Below are 19,568 nucleotides of genomic sequence, written 5' to 3'. Positions count from 1 at the left end.
GAATGCCATCGAAAACCTATGGGATGAGTTCAAAAGTGAGATTTGGGTCCGTAATCCACAACCAGCAACAGAGGTGGAGCCAAAAACTACATTAGATGAAGAGTGGGAAGCGATTCTTAAAGAATCAGTCAGAAACTTTGTAAGGTCCTTAAGATCTCGCATGGAAAGTGTAATACAACCCAGAGGAGGAAATACTCAGTATTCTTCTTCTTGTAGTGCCTATCCGTTTCGGATGTTGGCGACCATCATGGCAATCTGTACTTTGCACACTGCTGCTCTGAAAAGATTTGTAGTGGTTGTGTTGAAGTATTACTTCTGAAGTGAACTCAGTATTAATTTTGATTTTTTGGCAATTTACTTTTATGCTCATTATATAATGACTTTCATTCATCATCATCAGTCAGCCAATCGCGTTAACGTAATCTCGTTGTGTAACTGTGAGTTTATTCGCGGATTTTTCCGTCACTGTTAAAGTCTCTGCTCCATAAGCCTGTACAGGCAACACATTGGTTATAAACCTTTTGCTTGAGACACATGGGAATTGAACTTTTTAGAATATGGCTTAGTGCGCCAAATGCTGCCCATGTCAGGCCTATTCACCTTTGTATTTCATGTGTTTGATTGCCTCTGCTGATTTTGATCTAGTGTCCTAGATATTTGTAAGTGTCTATTTGTTGTATGTTATTACTGTCAATAGTTATGTTTCCACTCATTACGAGATTTGTCATAAGTTTAGTTTTCCCAAAGTTTATTTTTAATCCTGCTCTCTCAGACAGAGTTTTAAGCGAATGCATCACAGAAACTGTATCTGCGATTAATACAACATCAGATAATTGAATCTTTCTCCATTCATATTGATGCGCATACAATGCGCTGGAATAAGTGTTACCCCCCCTTATTAACTTATTTATTTTTAGCACATAAGCAACACGCTCGGACAGGTCGATTTTTAAAATAATCATAGTATATTATAGCATAAATGTTTCGATCTTTACGCGATCCCTCTTCAGGTGAGAGGCTCAACTTTGATTTTTTTACATAGGAAAGTACATCATGTGACACCTCATTTAAAAGCTTTTGAAATACTGATTACAAAAATGTATAATACTTTAAACCTTTTTAAGACCGTAGGAGCAAAATTTCTTTCGAATTATTTTTAAACGCATTTATTTTTTTCGATGCTTGAGAAAACTAATAAATATTTTTGAAAAATTTAAAAGCAGAATGAAATATTAAATTATTACCGAGAGCTGAAAGTCCCTTAGAATAAACAAGAAGTTTCTTTTCAATGATATATTTAAATTTAAAAATCAGACTAAATTTTCTCTATTTTTCGCCCCTGTGACTTATTAAAATAATCATTATAGAAGTTCTCAGGGACTTTCGACCCTCGATAATACTGTAATATTTCATTCTGCGTTTAAATTTTTCAAAAATACTTACTAGTTTTCTCAGGATTCGAAAAAAATAAATGCATTTGAAAATAATTCGAAAGAAATTTTGCGCCTATGGTCTTAAAAAGGATTAAAGTATTATACATTTTTGTAATCAGTATTTCAAAAGCTTTTAAATGAGGTGTCACATGATGTACTTTCCCATTTAAAAAAATAAAGGTATGGCTGTCATCTGAAGAGGGATCGCGTAATGTTCGAAACATTGACGCTATAATATACTATCATTATTTTAAAAATCGACCTGTCCGAGTAGTCCGAGAGCGTTTTGCTTATGTGCTAAAAATAAATAAGTTAATAACGGGGGGGGGGCACTTGGTATTTCAGCGCACTACATATTGCCATTGAATGTAGTTAAATATTGACTCTAGAGCTACGGTGAACAATTTTGGTGAAATATTGTCTCCTTGTCTTACACCTCGACCTAAGGGGAATTTTTCTGTTTCTTCGTGTAGTCGTATACTTGATGTAGCGTTCTCATATATACAGGGTGTCCAGAAACTCTACCGACAAACGAAGACAGGAGATTCCTCAGATAATTTTAAGACAATTTAACCCAATTCACCTAGTCCGAAAATGTTTGCTAAGGGAGCTAGAGCTCTTTGAAGATGGCGCCATGTAATTAGTTTTTCTTAAATACCTCCAGAACGCTTCTATTTAGAAAAATGAAAATTTGTATACATGCTTACTTTTCAGTAATGAATCGATTCCATCCATTGCGAATTTCTAGTACCGGTCATAGGCGTCCGTTTTGGGTAGGGCAACGGTTATTTTATCTCGTAACTTTTTTGTCTTCAACTTCTAAGCATTTTTGATACTGGATTTTTAAATTGCGAGGTATTCTAGTACTAAAAGGTACTCTTACTTTAAGTCGGTAGGACACAACGTTTTCTAGAAAAATCGATTTGAAAGTTTTTAGTTTTGGGAATTTGAAAAAAAAATTGAAAAAAATTTAAAAAAACGATGTATTTTACCAACTTAAAGCAAGAGTAACTTTTAGTACTCGAATATCTTATAATTGAATAATCTAGTGTCAAAAATACTTAAAAATTAAAGACAATAAAATTATGCTATAAAATAACTGTTGACCTACCCAAAACGGACGCCTATGACGGGTAGTAGAAATTCGCCACTAATGAAATTGATTAATCTCTGGAAAATAAATAAATGTACCAGTTTTTATCTTTCTAAACAGTTCTTTTAATCTTTTTTTGACATCAAAGAACGAAAAATTTTCAAATCGATTTTTCTAGAAAACGGTGTATCCTATCGACTTAAAGTAAGAGCACCTTTTAGAACTAGAATACCTAACAATTTAATAATTCAGAGTCAAAAATCCTTAAAAATTAAAGACAAAAAAGTTAGGCGATAAAATAACCGTTGTCCTACCCAAAACGGACGCCTATGACCGGTACTAGAAATTCGCAATAGATGGAATCGATTCATTTCTGGAAAGTAAATATGCATACCAATTTTCGTTCTTCTAAATAGAAGCGTTCTGGAGGTATTTAAGAAAAACTAATTACATGACGCCATCTTCAAAGGGCTCTAGCTCCCTTAGGAAGCATTTTCGGACTAGGTGAATTGGGTTAAATTGTCTTAAAATTATCTGAGGAATCTCCTGTCTTCGTTTGTCGGTAGAGTTTCTGGACACCCTGTATGTTCTTGATTAGTGATGTGTACATGTAGTCTACTCGGCTTTGCTTTGGGCCACTTTGGGGCTTCCAGTGCTGTTTCAAACTCTACAGAATCAAAATTTCTTCAAAATCCAAATCAAAACAATCAAAAACTTCGAACATTTGGCGTTTTTCTACAATTCTACACCGTTGTTTTCATTGCTCAAAACTTAATTAAATGTAACAGCCTAGTTCGATGCTGATCATTGTAAAATTAGATCTGATTTATTTTTTATATACAGTTTACGTTATGGTGATTGAAAGACGATATTTTTGATATAAAAAGTTTTTATTACATGAATTAACTTCTTTTGCCAGAATTGCTGGGTTTAAAAATATTATTAACACAGTTTGCTTATTTAACACAAGTGTTTATTATTTCGTATAGAGAAGGATCAATTTTTGATTACATATGTAAGTATTGTAGAACACGTGTTTGATTTAAAGTTGACTGACTTAACCATGACGATATTTTACCGAACTAAATCGCTACTGACTTTGATGACGAACAATAAAGTATCTGCTATATATGTAGTTCTTCCACTCTAACTGTTCCCATGCGTCACGATTCGTTTTCAAACAAGTTAAATCAAAAATAAAGTGAAACGGACGTCCATGTGTAGTATTGATACGTAGGTACTGTCAGAGTGTCTTCTTCTTCTAGTTCCTATCCGTTTCGGATGTTGCAAATCATATTGGCAATCATAACCTTGCTCGCTGCAGTTCAAAACAGTTTTGATTGAGGTTTTCTTCAACCATGTTCTCAAATTCCGCAGCCATGATATTCTCCTTCTACCGAGTCTTCGCTTACCTTTGACTTTACCTTGCAATGTGGACTGCAGCTAGCCCAGTCGGGATAGCATTTGACCTTGCATTAGGAGCTGCCCCAAATTTTATTTTTCTAATCTTTAGGGAGGGTCAATATTAGTATAAATTTAAAATCTCGACTGAATTCCACCGTTGCGTTAGCCGCCATCTTGATTTTAAACGAGAACCGTTTTTGCTCAATATCTCCGCCATTTTCAATTTTTTGACAAAAGTGTAGAAACTGAAATTGTTGAAAATGCGATTTTCTATAATTTCATTTATTATAATTTTTTTCGTGCGGTCGATATTTTCCGAGTTATGAGGGGAAAATAGTGACAGTTGTAGCATAATTATTGAATTATTGAATTATCTCGTTTAGTATTAGTTTTACAACAAATATTTACCTATACAAAAATGAAGAGAATTAAATTTTGTACAATTTTGATGCCGTTCATTTTTTTGATAAAATCAATATTTAAGGTAGTACGTATGTGGTAAAGGTGCGAGCGTAAGACCTGATTGATTTTGTAGCAATTGTTTTTGTTCAATATCTCCGCCATTTTCAACTTTTCGACAAAAAGTGTAAGAACTGAAATTGTTGCAATTACGATTTACTATAATTTTTCGAGAGAACCAGTGGCGGGTCTACAAGGGGGGAAATGGGAAAATTCCCCCCAACAGGGTCCAAAATTTAAAAAAAAATTGTTAGAACATCACGATATATTAGCTGACATAAAACTTCAAATATCGACAGACAAATTCAACCAATAAAACCCGCTAGTTAATAAAATTAAGTGAACTTAATGTATATAATGTCTTTTTATGTCTTTTATATACTTAGTTTGGTTGATGTTTCATTGGAAGTTTCAACAATTATATAAAATATAATTCTCTTTATTTTTGTTTATGTACAATTATGTCGTAAAGTTAATAATAAATGAGACAATTCAATAATTATGCTTCCCCTCCGCTTCCATTATTTTCCCCCCTAACTCGGAGAATATTGATCGTATAAAACATTGTGCCAAAGAAATTGTAGGAAATTGCATTTCCAATAACTTTCTTTCCCACCATTTATGTCGAAAAGTTTAAAATGGCGGAGATATTAAGCAACAACAGTTCTCATTTAAAATCAATATGGCGGCTAATGCAACCGCGGAATTCAGTCGAGATTTTAAATTTACACTACTGTTGATCTCTCCTAAAGGATATAATTATAAAATTTGGAGCAGCTCGTATTCAAAATTCAATTCAATAATTATACTCCCCCACCACTTTTTACTATTTTCCCATGTAACTCGGAAAATATCAACCGCATGAAAAAAATTGTTAAAAAGAAATTGTAGGAAATTATATTTTGAACAATTTTAGTTGAAAATGGCGTAGATATTGAACAAAAACAATTGCTATAAAATCAATCCGGTCTTACGCTCGCGCCATTACCGCATACGTACTACCTTAAATATTAATTTTAGCAAAAAAATGAGAGATTAAAATTGTGTAGAATTTAATTCTCTTCATTTTTGTGCAGGTACATATTTGTTGTAAACCTAATAATAAACGAGATAATTCAATAATTATGCTCCAACTGTCACTATTTTCCCCTCATAACTCGGAAAATATCGACCGCACGAAAAAAATTATAATAAATGAAATTATAGAAAATCGTATTTTCAACAATTTCAGTTTTACACTTTTTGTCAAAAAATTGAAAATGGCGGAGATATTGAGCAAAAACAGTTCTCGTTTAAAATCAAGATGGCGGCTAACGCAACGGTGGAATTCAGTCGAGATTTTAAATTTATACTAATATTGACCCTCCCTAAAGATTAGAAAAATAAAATTTGGGGCAGCTCCTAATGCAAGGTTAGGCCTGTTATTCGTCTAACCCGACTGGACTAAGCAGAGAGTAGGTAACGGTGCTGATTTCTCATAACGTGTCCCAGATACTGCAATTTTATGCAGAGGTGTAACCAGGATGTCCCTAAAGGGGGGGGTCACAACTACTTGATGGGGGTATGAAATAATAATGGTGTTAAGCGTATCGACTTCTAAGTAGGTACATCCAAAAAATTTGTGGTTTATAGCCCCCAACCCCCCCCCCGGTTACGCCTATGATTTTATGCGTTTGATGGTAAACACAATCTCCTAGGACTTCCTTGTTCGTGATCCTTGCTGTCCAATGATATTCTCAGCATTCTTCTATAAAGCCACATTTCAAATGCTTCAAGTTTTTTAATAGTGGTGTCTGTAAGCGTCAATGTCTCCGCTCCGTACAACAATATAGAGAAAACGTAACATCTCAAATGTCTCATTTTTGTATCTAGGGATATGTTGTGGCATTTGAAGATGGTATTATGGTAGGATTATTGTATTTTTAAATTAAATAGGCGTATTCAGTACAATTCATAGATTATTCAAGAAACAATTCGAGGAAAAATATTGAAAAATAAGCCAACGCGCAACCAGGGCCACGTTTAGGTCAATTGACGCCCTAGGCAATTTTCTAGTAGCCGCCCTTCAAACATGTACCATTTTTGCGAAAAAAAATTGCAGACATTTTTATTTAAATAAGAATATATTAACAATGGATTTAAACTACGATGTTTATATACCTATAACAGAAAAAGTTGTCATTCCAGTTCGATCACATCAGAGACTTCTTTTCGAAAAAAACTTTTTTTCTTGACAAAATCGACAAATTGTTAACACGTTCTTGAGTCATACTTGATGGGAAATTATTTTTAATTCTTGACATTTTCGAAAACGACTTTTCAGCGGACACGTTGGCAACTGGAATGCACACATAAATGTGCAAAGCAATGTCAAAATTAGGGAAAATATCTTTCAAATCCACTTAGTGCAGTCACTGAAGGTTTTCACCTCCGATTTCGTTGAACCTCCATCGGTTTTCATGAAAACTTGTGAGTAGTTAGAGGATACCTCAAGGAACAAAGGTGACATGATGCCAACTTACGCTTTTACCGTGGTGGTGTGGATGCCACCCCTTCTCAAGGATGAAAATTATTATTTTTTAAATAATACCATAAATCGATACAGAGACAAATTCTAAGCAAAATTTGTTATATGTATAAAATTATTAATATAAATCAATACTTTTTTAGTGTTAAAGATCAAAGATTTTATTTTTCGTAAAAAATGCATGTTTTAAAGCTGTTTTCCACGTATAACTCAAAAACTATAAGCTTTTACAAAAATTATTACTAAGATTGAAGATAATAAAAAGCTGAATACACTCCTCACTTAAAGAACTAAACTACATAATGTTAATTCAAAGTGAGTTATGGGTAATTGAATGTATATTTTTTTCGACGAGTACTCACATCTAAGTATTCAAGCTTAAATAAGGGGAAAACGATGCATTTTATAAAATATACCTGCTAAGCACTTGTCAAAGTACTTCAAAGTACCTATCAAATGAGTTCCAGTAGAAGTTATGATGAAAATAAGAGAACCCTTTAGAACTTTTTAGGAAAAATTGAAAAATAAAACGGACGCCATTTCCACCAAAATTAAAATTTATAGTAATCCTTAGAATAATTTCTTTATATCAGCATAGGTTATGATTTTAACAATAATTTTGACCGGTTTAGAATGCAATTTTTGAAAAAAATATGTAATTTAAAAAGAAAAATCAGAATTTTTAGAATTATCGTAATTTTCATTTTCTTTTGATAATAACTCCAAAAATACTCAATATACGTAAAAAATGACATGTATAACCTAGTTTTTTCTGTATCAAATATTTTACCTTTTTACTATTTCTGTATGGTAAAAAATAGCCGAAATCCGAAACGAGAAACGTTTAAGCTTAAATTTTGCTGCGAGAACCATGTAACCGGGGTCATTTAACCTTTTATTTTTAAAAAAGTAAGGGGTTTAAAAGATTAAATTCAACGTGGTTTAATAGCAGCCATTAAAATTAACTTTCAAATGGTTTTTAGACAAACCTGATATCGTAACAATTATCAGAGTTATTATTAAAAAAAACAATAACTTTATTGGAAAAATTTTTAAAAGATAAATTTTGAAAACTATTTGGTGCATAAGTTTTAATGCTATCAATTTGTTTGGGAGCTCATTGATAGATATTTCTTAGTACTTTGACAAATGTTTAATAAGGCTATGTTATAAAATGCATCATTTTACCGTTATTTAAGCTTGAATATTTAGATTTGGGTACTCGCCGAAAAAATTATACATTGAATTACCTATAACTCACTCTAGTTAACATTAAAAGGTTTTTCTAGTAAGGAGTTTATTTCATTTTTTATTAGCTTTAATTTTGGTAACAATAACTTTTTTGCAAAATCTTATAGTTTTTGAGTTATTTATGAAAAAGCGGTTAAAAACATGCATTTTTCTCACGAAAAATTAAAATCTTTGTTCTTTAATAACTCAAAAAGTTTTGATTTATTTTAATAACTTTGTGTAACAAATTTTGCTTAGAATTTGTCCCTCTATCTAATTTTGGGGATATTTTTAATAAAATCATTTTCACCCCTGAGAAGGGGTATCCACCCCCGGGGTAAAAGCGCAAGTTGACACCATGTCACTTTTATTCCTTGAGATATCCTCTAACCACTCACCAATTTTCATGCAAATCGATGGAGGTTCAAGGAAATCGGAAGTAATAGCTCATATTCACCTTCAGTGACTGCAGCAACTCTTCTTTAAATATTAAGGTATGTCAATTAGTGATTTTATTGTGGTATCCAAATGACCCTTTACGTGAATGCATTCATGTATGAATGATGTATCTTGGTCGTCTTTATTTTGTATCAGATTTTCAGCTTCTTTAATAATTTCTTCATTGCTTAATTTTGGCAAATCTGTTAGTAACACGAAAACGTTGATAAATAAGTCGATAAGATTCCAGACGTCTATTAAGGTCTCTTATCAGAGTGTCGATTATAACATAGAATGTGTGGATTTTCATCTCATCACTAGCTGAAAAGTTTAGTTCATCATCGGCCCCCTCGTCAAATTGAATTTTTGTTTTTCTCTTTCTTATTTCTTTATATGTTTTATTTGGGCACAATTTTTTGGCTTCCTTGCGGTAAAGTAATTTGAAAGAGCTTCATACTCTTTAATGACAGAAGCCAGATCCATAATTTTTATATACAAATATTTTTTGTACAGTATTTTTGCCGCCCTCTCATAATGTGCCGCCCTAGGCAACTGCCTATATTGCCTAATGGATAAAGCGGTCCTGCGCGCAACGGTGGAAAATTTTTAAAGACACCCCAAAAAACAATGGATTTTGCGGTGGAGATCCGAACTCATTATTGGATCATGGTAAACAAAAAATTCAAAAATATCTTATTAGCTTATGAGTTTTTCGAGGTAACGCTGTCGAGTTTTTTAGTTTTATTAAATTTTGACTTTTTGATATCACTCAGAAGTCAAAAGAACGTATTTTTTTCCAAAAAAGTGTGAAAATCAACATATTTATTATTGTTAAACAAAAAATAAGCATAAAACAAAAAATATCTCGACAGCATTACCTCAAGGAATGTCTAAAGAAAATATATATGTACAAAATTCCAGGTGGGTTGGTCAAATAGATTTGAGTTACAATGTCTACAACCTTTGAAAAAAACAGTTTTGAGAAAAACGCGTTGAAAGTATTGTCAACTTTCATTTTCAATTTTTTTGTCTGCCAAATCGTAAAGTGATGCATACCGGAATATGTTGAATAGTTGTCGAGATGTTGAATAGATAGTGTTGAATATCCCTACCTTCGACTCGCTTTGCAGCAGGTTCGCGTCAGCACGATTGAACGTAGTGAACAACGGTCAACAGCTGTTCTCATTTTCTGTTGTAAATTACTCCGCGATTCAAAAAGATTTGAGTGCATCATTTTACGATTCGACAGACAAAATGAAATTGAAAATAAAAGTTGACAATACTTTAAACGCTTTTTCCTCAAAACTGCGTTTTTCAAAAAATGCTGTAGACATTGTAACTCAAAAACTACTTGACCGACCCACCTGGAATTTTGTATATATACATATTTTCTTTAGATATTTCTTGAGGTAACGCTGTCGAGATATTTTTTGTTTTATGCTTATTTTTTGTCCAACAATAATAAATATGTTAATTTTCACCCTTTTTTGCAAAAAAAATCGTTGTTTTGACTTCTGAGTGATATCAAAAAGTCAAAAGTCGATAAAACTAAAAAAAATCGACAGCGTTACCTGAAAAACTCATAAGCTAATAAAATATTTTTGAATTTTTTGTTTACCATGCGCTAATGATGAGTTCCAATGTCCACCGCAAGATTCATTATATTTTGAGGTGTCTTCAAAAAATTGCCACAGTTGGCTTATTTTTCAAATTGATCATTGAATTTTTTCTTGAATAATCTATGAATTGTACTGAATATGTCTATTTAATTTAAAAATAAATTAATTCTACCATACTTTCAAAAAAATTGTGCTTGAAATATTGATTTCAACCCTTACGGCCCAACATAATATTACAAATACAAATCTAATTCTACATTTCTAATTAATTTCATTAATTCTATAAAAATATCAGTTATCTATATACAAATTTTTCCACTCTTTTCTGTCTTGTGCTATTGCTTTGGCATCTATCCAGTTTGATCTTTTCTTTTGCAGAATGGCACCTATTGTTTTATTCCATGTTTGTCTGGGTCTTTCTCTCTTCCTATTTTTTGATATTTTTAATTCCCATACTCTTTGAACTGGTCTAGTTTCTTTCATTCGTTGTAGTGTAGTGTAATGTCCCCACCAACATAATTGTCTTTGCTCTATACAGGGTCAGGCAGATAAAGGGCCTATTAGAAATATCTCGAGAACTAAAGGCAACAGAATCATGAAAATTGGAATAAAGGGGTTTTGAAGGATGATCTATTAAATGAAAATATTTTCATCTCTTTGCAACTTCCGGTTATACCGGAATATACCGGAAGTTGCTTATAACTTCGTTTTTTTAATGGGACACCCTGTATATTTTTACATTTTTGGATTCTCTTCGATGTCTTCTTTCTTAAAATATGAGGTTTTGTAATATTATACAGGGTATTTTAAAAGATAATTACGTTTATTTATTAATTTCGTAACAAAATTAACACCCTGTAGAATTGTAGTAGTTTGACATCTAAAACTCTACTTACGTTCAAATGATTTTTAATATACTCTACTATTGTTAAGAATCATTAGTACTTATAGCTAAATTTGTAATTTTAGTATACAGGGTTGGTCGAAACTCGGAATGAGTATTTTCTGAGTTTTCTTAAATGGAACACCCTGTATTTTAGTATTGTAATGAAATGATATTTTATGGTACTTTTTTATTTCTTAAGCATTCCCTATACCTAACTGCTTTAATTTGTGCTTAATTGTTAATCGCACCAACAATCTTAATTAAGTAGGTATTTCGATAGCTAAACCATTATTGGTAATTTTAAGGACCAGTCTGGATTAACAGGTATTTATTTCTGACAAATTATTTGGGATTGAGTATTTTCACGGCCAACCTAATAAAATTTTACGTATTTTTTGTTTCAATTAATGTTTCATCACCAATAACTCACAAATTAAAGCAGTTAGGTATAGGGAATGCTTAAGAAATAAAAAAGTACTATAAAATATCATTTCACTACAATACAAAAATACAGGGTGTTCCATTTAAGAAAACTCGGAAAATACTCATTCCGAGTTTCGACCAACCCTGCATACTAAAATTAAAAATTTAGCTATACTAATTATTCTTAACAATATTAGAGTATATTAAAAATCATTTGAACGTAAGTAGAGTTTTAGATGTCAAACTACTACAATTCTACAGGGTGTGAATATTGCTACGAAATTAATAAAAAAACGTAATTATCTTTTAAAATACCCTGTATAATATTACAAAACCTTATATTTTAAGAAAGAAGACATCGAAGAGAATCCAAAAATGTAAAAATATACAGGGTGTCCATTTAAAAAAACGAAGTTATAAGCAACTTCCGGTATAACCGGAAGTTGCAAAGAGATGAAAATATTTTCATTTAATAGATCATCCTTCAAAACCCCTTTATTCCAATTTTCATGATTCTGTTGCCTTTAGTTCTCGAGATATTTCTAATAGGCCAGTTATCTGCCTCACCCTATATACTCCAATGTGGATGGTATTTTTAACTCCCTTCTTAGGTCTTCATTTCGCAGTTGGTCTAAATTTGTGACGCCTTTTACTCTTCTCAGGAACTTCATTTCCATGGATTGGATCTTGCTTTTTTGTCGGTTTGTTAAGACCCAAGATTCGCTACCGGAGGTTAGTACTGGTCTATAAATTGATTTGAACACTTTAGTTTCTCTTGAAATTTCTTTTCTACTGATAAATGTTTTCTTTATTGCATGGTATAGCTGTATTGTTTTATCTATTCTATTGTTTACTTCAGCATCTTGAGTGCTTGCCTGGTCAATTATTACACCTACAGTAGGAAAAATGAAAGAATACCCATGAACGAACATATAAAACACGCTGTATTTTCCTGTCACCGTGTCACACAAAAAATTGGCCAGCGCAAGTACATGTAATAAATATTGTTACATGTACTTGCACTGGACAATTTTCTTTGTGACACGGTGACAGGAAAATACAGCGTGTTTTATATGTTCGTTCATGGGTATTCTTTCATTTTGCCGACTGTAGATAAGAGAAAGTTTTCACTTGTTCAATTTGTGTTATTCAATTTCTATTCTTAGCTCCTGTCTCTCTTCACCGATCTGTATTACTTTGGTCTTGCTTTTGTTTATTACCATTCGATTTTCGATGATTACTCTGTTCCATATTTCAATGTTTTGTTGTAAATATTTTTCACTTCTTGCAATTAACACCAAGTCGTCTGCAAACACTCCTTCTGATATTTCTACTGTACGTAGATATCTGTGTCCAATATTTAATGCTTTCTGCTTTATATTGTGCATCTTTTAATTACTTGGTCCATAAACAATATAAACAGCGTTGCGCTAAGTGCTCCGCCTTGTCCTAGTCCTCCTGTTACTGTAAAAGTGTTTGATCTATTGTCGTTACTAATCACCGAGTTCATATTCTGGCTATATATTTTCTGGATGATTCGTACCATTTTATACTTACACTTTTCTCTCTTAGCACTTTCCACACTCTCTATCTGGGTACTTTGTCGAAGGGCTTTTCTAGGTTAGACAAAGTATGTGTTCTTTTTCTCTTGAAGCGCTTTTTCGCTTACTTGTTTTAGCGTGAATATATATGATCTTGTATGATCCTTCCGCTTCTGAAACCGCTTTGTGACTCGTCTAGTGTATCTTCCGCGATTATTATTATTCGTTTATATATAATTTTCTCTAATATTTTCATTTATATATATATATATATATATATATATATATATATATATATATAGCTACGTCAATCCTCTGTAGTTATTACATTCTCTCTTGTCACCTGTATTATGTATGGAAACCATCAATGCGGCTTTCCAGTCTTCTGGTAATATTTCATCTTTCCAAACTTTATTCATTATTTCTACAAGTGTTTCAGTACATTGTCCCATGTTTTTCATTATTTCCACCGTTACTTTGTCAATTCCCGAAGCCATTTTTTTATTTAAACTGCTTGTTTCACTAAACTGCTTCTTGTGTGCACTCTCAAACGTTTTTTCAAATGACCAAATGGCTAAAACAAATTTCACACTGGTAATGCTTTTCACCATTGTGCATTCTCAAATGCCTCTTCAAACCTTCAGATTCAGTAAATGCCTTAAAACAAATTTCACATTTGTGCAAGTTTTCTCCAATTGAGTATTTGAAGCTTATAAATGTAAATCCAGACATTTGACGTATAAGTTGTTTCGAGTAAAATTCAAATAACCTACGAAAATCGTAATTTGACACCAATAATTAACATCGCGTTTTAACCAAAATTTTCTCTTTGATAGAGATAGTTACTAGCTAATAACACATAAATTAGACTTAGTAAAAAGATACTTTGATTTAAAAATTAGACATGTCTTGTTTTGCACGTGAGACTACACATGTCTGCTTATGTACCTAAATGAATCTCAACTGATTTTGTATTTCTTATAATATTGATAGCCTCGTGGGTAATACTAACAAAAAACGGTGGCAATAAAATAAAACCAAATTTTAAAAATAATACTTATAATGAATGTAGGAAACCAAACTAAATTATCAATTTAATATCTTCAGTATCAGATGAAGTAATCATAATCTTTTGCACCTTCAGGCTGATCTTCCGCACCCTCAGGATGATATTTTGCCTGGTTAGTATTTTCCAAGGAACTAAAACCGTTTCTGAAGAAATGAAGACGTTCATCAGCCGCAAAATGCATCTCATAGCGTATCGTTAACAAAGTGGATATGCTTTTTACTTTATCTGGTTTTAAACGTCTCCCTACACTTAATAGTTGTAACTGAATTTAGTAATATTCTTTACTAATATTCTGTCTTAGTGACATAAACGCATTTTTTTTTGTTTTTTGAAAATCATAATCGTTTAGACGGTTTAAGATGATTGAAAACGAAAATGCCAGGATCTAGAACTTTTAAGAACTTTTTACATCTCACCTTTCCAGTCAAAAACTGTGTGATCTTTGCCCATCTTTAGCGCTGAAGAATAATCCTTAATAAAATCAATATAAGCTTCTGGATCATTAATTATGGTAGCATATTTTTAACTTTTCTTTCTATTTGACCAAATAATACTCGATTAGGGGGAAGGAAAGAATAACCGACTACGGGGTATACGAGTTCTATACATTTTATATGAAGTTGAGCGTAGCATTGTAGGCAGTATTGGACCATTCCAGCCAATGTGATATTCTTATTTTGGCCCCCACAACCACTAAATTAACGTTTCTATTTCTTCATCAAAATTTAAATTTGTCAATGTGTAATAAACAGCGGAAACAATATAATTTGAACTTCCCCAATATAAAACAGCGCAAACACGACGTCACGTGACTAAGAAGTCGCATCCGGATTGGTTTAAATGCAAATGTCTGCTTTAAATGCGAGTATACACAAATGTCTGGTTTTGCATCTAAGGCTTAAACCGTCAATAAAGTCATTCAAAACTCTGTTTATGGACTTTAGAGTCAGAAAATCGGATGCGTATCAATTTTTAAATATGGAATCAATATTATAAAATATCTCATTTTTTTAATGTCAAATGTCTGGTTTCGCATTTATACGCTTCATTTTCAAGTTAAAACAAATTTCACACTTGTAAGGTTTTTCCCCAGTGTGCACTCTCAAATGATTTTTTAAATTCCCTAATTCAGTAAATTCTTTAAAACAAATTTCACACTTGCGCAAATTTTCTCCAGTGTGCAGTTTCGAGTGCCTTTTTAAATATCCACAAGGAAGAATTTTTTGTAGCCAAGTAATGTATACCATTAATAATTACAAGTAAATTTAATAAATTTATGTAAATTTTAAACAGGCTTACGACTCAATCTCACGAAACGGGCTATACGAAGCAATGAGAGCACTAGGAATATCAGAGAAACTGATACGATTAGTTAAAATGACGTTAACCAACACAGTCAATAAAGTCATGATAGAAGGCAGTTTTTCAAATCAGTTTAACGTCAACAGAGGATTAAAACAAGGGGACCCCCTGTCAACAGACTTATTCAATCTAGTACTAGAAAATATAATTAGAGGAGCCAATATCCAGACAAGCGGCACGATTCTTAACAGAAGACAACAGTGTATAGGTTTTGCAGATGACTTGGTGTTTCTGACGCGTTCAAGAAAAGAACTTCAAAAAATGTTCAAGCAATTTGAAGAAGAAGCAAAAAAATATGGCCTGACTATAAACCAAGGAAAAACCAAGTATATGGAAATGAGAGGAGAAAATGCTAAAGAAAATAAGTGGATTACTCTAAGGACAAATGACAAAGATTATAAATTTGAGAAGGTAACTGAATTTGAGTACCTTGGAGTCACAGTTACAAATAGAGGAGACGAAGAGAGAGAGATAGATAAACGGTTGTTAAAAGGTAGCAAAGCAGTAGGTTCATTAAACGCACTGTTGAAGGCAAAAAACGTGTCCAGGGCAGCCAAGATCCGAGCGTATGAAGCAATAGTGAGACCAACGGTGCTGTATGCATGTGAAACTTGGACAATGAACCAGAAAGTAGAAAAGAAGCTAGAGATTTGGGAGAGAAAAATATTGAGAAAAGTTTTTGGTGGTATAAAGGAGGATAACGGGGAATGGCGCAGAAGAACAAACCAGGAGCTAATGGAGATGTATAAGAAACCTAAAATAACTCAGAAAATCAAGGCACAGAGAGTTAGATGGTTGGACTGACCTAGAAGAAATGGGTACAAGAGACTGGAGAGGACAAGTACAGGACCGCAAAAAGTGGAAGAAATTAGTCAAGACTATCGAAGCCAAGGGCCTCTAAGGCCTGTAGGGCTGTTATATATATATATATATATATATATATATATATATATATATATATATATATATATATATATATATATATATATATATATATGTATATATATATATATATATATATATATATATATATATATATATATATATATATATATATATATCAAGTGAAATAGAGAATGTGGAGAAATCCCCTTACGAATATCTCACACATCCACCATTTTGATCCAAACACCAGTTCTCAGAAATGTGTTTCGCCCTCTTCAACCTCCCTGGTCTCATCGGTAAAGATGAGAGGTTGAATATCTTTAGACACATTCCACTCAAAAATTTTTGATTCTATTCAGAAAATTTTCCCAACCCAAAATGGTGGATGTGTGAGATATTCGTAAGGGGATTTCTCCACATTCTCTATTTCACTTGATTGATTTCATACGAGTGGCCGTTAAACCACAATAACTTCTCATCTTTTGTTTTAAATATATATATATATATATATATATATATATATATATATATATATATATATATATATATATATATATATATATATAAATTAATAAAAACATTTTTTTTTTCTTGGTAAAAGGTATATTTATTTAAAAACCCTTAAAAGGGCCAAACATTAATATCACAACAAAACATTTTCGCTCTGCAAAAAGAGCTTCATCAGTGTTACCTAAAATAAGTATAACCATATTAGTTAACACAAAAGTTTAAAGTTAAAATGTTGACCAAGGTAAAAAAAAACAAAGTTTGGTTATACTTACAAGAACATGCTATGGTAGGGGAGCAAAGTATGCTAAATGTGCAGTCACTCGAGCGCTTTGGGGACCTATTGGGTTGTGAAGGGTAGGTCCTAAAACCAAAAAAAGTTAAGTAAAGTTTTCCATTTTAGTGGGCGCTTGCCATTTTTTAATTTAATTTTCCATTTCCAACAATCGTTTTTTCCGATTATAACGCCATCTATCCATAATTCGAAAAAATGTTGCGATTAAAAGTTACTTATTTTTACGTAAGGAATCCTAATCTGCAATAAAAAATGAGGGCTCCTATTTAAGATTTTAAAGTAACCCCCCACCTTTTTGAAATATACACTCTTTTGCATGCACTTAACTTACCTTATCTTAATCTGACAATTTCGAGTTTTTTAAAGGATAGATTTTTTTTTCGGGCCCCCCTTAACGAACTCCCCTGTGTTAGGAGCCAATATATGGTAGAGGTACATCTGCAGGGTACCAGGTTTCTCCCCATATGATAATGTGACGCGCTCGAGTAACTGCAAAAATCCCCGCTTGGGTTCCCCTACCATAAGCCACTCAAAAATACAAAGGTTAAAACCTTTTAAAAGTAGATTAAATGTGTTACATAACGTCGCCTCAAAGCAACAGCAGGATAAGTAAAATATTGTAGTTTCGAGAAAAACGCAATTGAAAATTTTACGAGACTTCAGTAATTAACTTTTTTTATATTTGAATGGATTTACATTGAATTTTGTTTGAGTATCTAACTTTACATGCGTGACATAACAATTTATATTAATTCATAAAAAAGTGAAAAATATTTGGAAAAAAAGTTAGTTGTTCTACTTCTGCCCTCAAAGATAATCTGTGTTTTAACGATATCCGTAAATTTCTGTTATATAAACTTATATTGCACTAAAGTTTAAAATTTTTACACATTTCAATACGAACAACAACAATTTTTTTGTTCAAACCTGTTATTGCATAAATTATAACATGAACATACTTGTTTTACAAAAATTTAAAGATTTGACAAGATAGTAAACAAAATAAAATGGAAAAAATCACCAGAATCAGTTTTGGTAATACCGGATGCTGAAAGTTGTGAAAGTAAAAACTTTATATAAAAATTGCATTTTCTTAAATCAGCCCAAAATTTCTAAAGGGGAATTTATTATGAATTTAACTTACCTTTTTCCTGTGCTTGATAAATTAAATAATAATTGAATAAATTGTGCTTGATAAATTGAATAAAAATATTATTTTTATTCGCTAAATACCCTAAATACTCTTCTAGATACCCATAATTTTTACAATCTAAATTGGCTAAATTATTAATTTTTACTCTTAACATACACCTTTTAACATCAATGTAACTAATAGAAGTATTGTTTAAGATTACTGAAGATAAAATTGTGACCTCAAGCTGGATAATATAAACAAAGACATAATCGCAACTCAGCAATAACTACATGACAACAGTAGGATATGTGCGTAAGATAATTTAGTGTTGCATTAATATTGATGACCAAAATGGGTAAACGACAAAATATAATTGTATGATATTATGTATGTTGTCTTAGTGTTGCATTATAGAATTTGGGCTAAAAGGAATTAAGCTACACAAGGATATGTAATATTATGAAAAAAGTATTTCACTTTTTATTAATCTTAGTGTTACACACTATCGAAGGGTTTATTTCGAATCATTTGACATGGATATCACAAAAGTCATTTTTTTACATATCCTACTGTTGCTTTGAGGCGACGATAAATAGATACATTATGAAATCCAAAGGATGGATATAATCGCTATGGATATGGCCTTAGAGCAACATATGACTCCCACACGTCGTACGTGGGTTGCTAGGTACTAATAAGGTCATCACATTAAGAGAGGTGAAAGGCAACTACTAAGGTGAGAGTTTGAAAGCATTTCTGTCTGATGTCAGAACCAAAACTGTCAATGCAACTTAAAGTTTTATGAAATGATATAAACTTACTTCTTCTTCTTCTTCAGGTGCCATCTCCGCTACGGAGGTTGGCAATCATCATAGCTATTTTAATTTTTGAGGCAGTAACTCTAAATAGTTGTTTTGAGCTGCATCCAAACCATTCTCTCAGGTTCTTCAGCCATGAAATTCGTCTTCTGCCGATGCTTCTTCTGCCATCTATCTTTCCCTGCATTATGAGTCGCAGGATGCCATACTTCTCGACCCGCATCACATGTCCGAGGTACTGTAGTTTTCTTTCTTTAATTGTAAGTTCAACTTCCTTCTCTTTACCTATTCTTCTCAGTACTTCATTGTTCGTAACTCTATCTACCCAGAAAACCCTCATAATTCTTCTATACGTCCACATTTCAAAGGCGTTAAGTCGTCTCATTGTCTCTACATTTAACGTCCATGATTCCAGTCCATAGTATAGTACACTATATACGTAAC

General features: G+C 32.2%; 1 protein-coding gene across 1 annotated transcript in view; it reads right to left on the bottom strand.

Annotated features, from left to right (window-relative positions):
• The window catches only part of LOC126890709 (tachykinin-like peptides receptor 99D), a 141,227-nt gene extending 122,755 nt beyond the window's left edge, over window positions 1-18,472 (bottom strand). Inside the window, exon 1 of the mRNA XM_050659879.1 lies at window positions 18,316-18,472. The gene's annotated coding sequence lies outside the window, so the exon portion shown is untranslated. The remainder of the gene's footprint in view (window positions 1-18,315) is intronic.
• Between the last annotated feature and the right edge of the window lie 1,096 nt (window positions 18,473-19,568).

The sequence above is a fragment of the Diabrotica virgifera genome, chromosome 8, assembly GCF_917563875.1.
Source record: "Diabrotica virgifera virgifera chromosome 8, PGI_DIABVI_V3a".
Taxonomy (NCBI): Eukaryota; Metazoa; Arthropoda; class Insecta; order Coleoptera; family Chrysomelidae; genus Diabrotica; species Diabrotica virgifera.
The sequence above is the reverse complement of the archived record's forward strand: the minus strand, read 5'-3'. Positions and strand labels throughout refer to the sequence as shown.